This window comes from Chlorocebus sabaeus, chromosome 6 (assembly GCF_047675955.1).
Source record: "Chlorocebus sabaeus isolate Y175 chromosome 6, mChlSab1.0.hap1, whole genome shotgun sequence".
Lineage (NCBI taxonomy): Eukaryota > Metazoa > Chordata > Mammalia > Primates > Cercopithecidae > Chlorocebus > Chlorocebus sabaeus.
The window spans coordinates 51,232,002-51,232,678 of record NC_132909.1 but is presented as its reverse complement, the minus strand read 5'-3'; positions in this window follow the sequence as shown (position 1 = coordinate 51,232,678).

Sequence of the window (677 nt, the reverse complement as noted above, 5' to 3'; positions counted from 1 at the left end):
AGAAAAAGAAGTCCCCTCCCAGTCTTGGGGGCAGCAGGGGCCTAGGCCTCGGTGGGGGGGGTGTGTGGGGAGGTGCCCCCTCTCTGGAGCCTGGCCCCCCCCAGGGTGGGGGACAAACCCAGCCCTTATTGCTCGGACGCCCTGCTGCAAGCTTCCCACGCAGAGATGCGTGTTCCCGAATGCAGAGGGCGGAGGGGAGAGAGCCCCAAGGGACAGCAGGGGAGAGGGGTCCCTGCCCTGCTGGAGGGGAGAGGGGAGAGGGCAGGGAGGACTTAAAACCACAAGAATAAATAGGTTTGTGTATCAAGAACAAGCTAGGGATTTCACCAGCTAAATGGGACTGAAAAAATTCTCAAGACAAGAGCAAAAAGAATCCCATGGATGACCTGGACGTCGCTGGCCGTGGGGACTGCCCCGCTGAGCACACGCCCCCACGTGCCACTCGGCTACCATTACTGTTATTAATAATTATTATTACTTTAATGATTCCACTTCCCCTTTTATAAATAAATTAGGCTTAACCATGTCTCGGCAAAACTTAAAGAAACAAAGAGAACATTGTCGTTCCTTTGACTTGCAAACCGGATGAAGTAACAGAAATATACACGGATGTCCTTACAGGGCAACGAGGAGAATAAATAGTTAACATAGCAATAAGTTAAAACTACAAGAAGCTA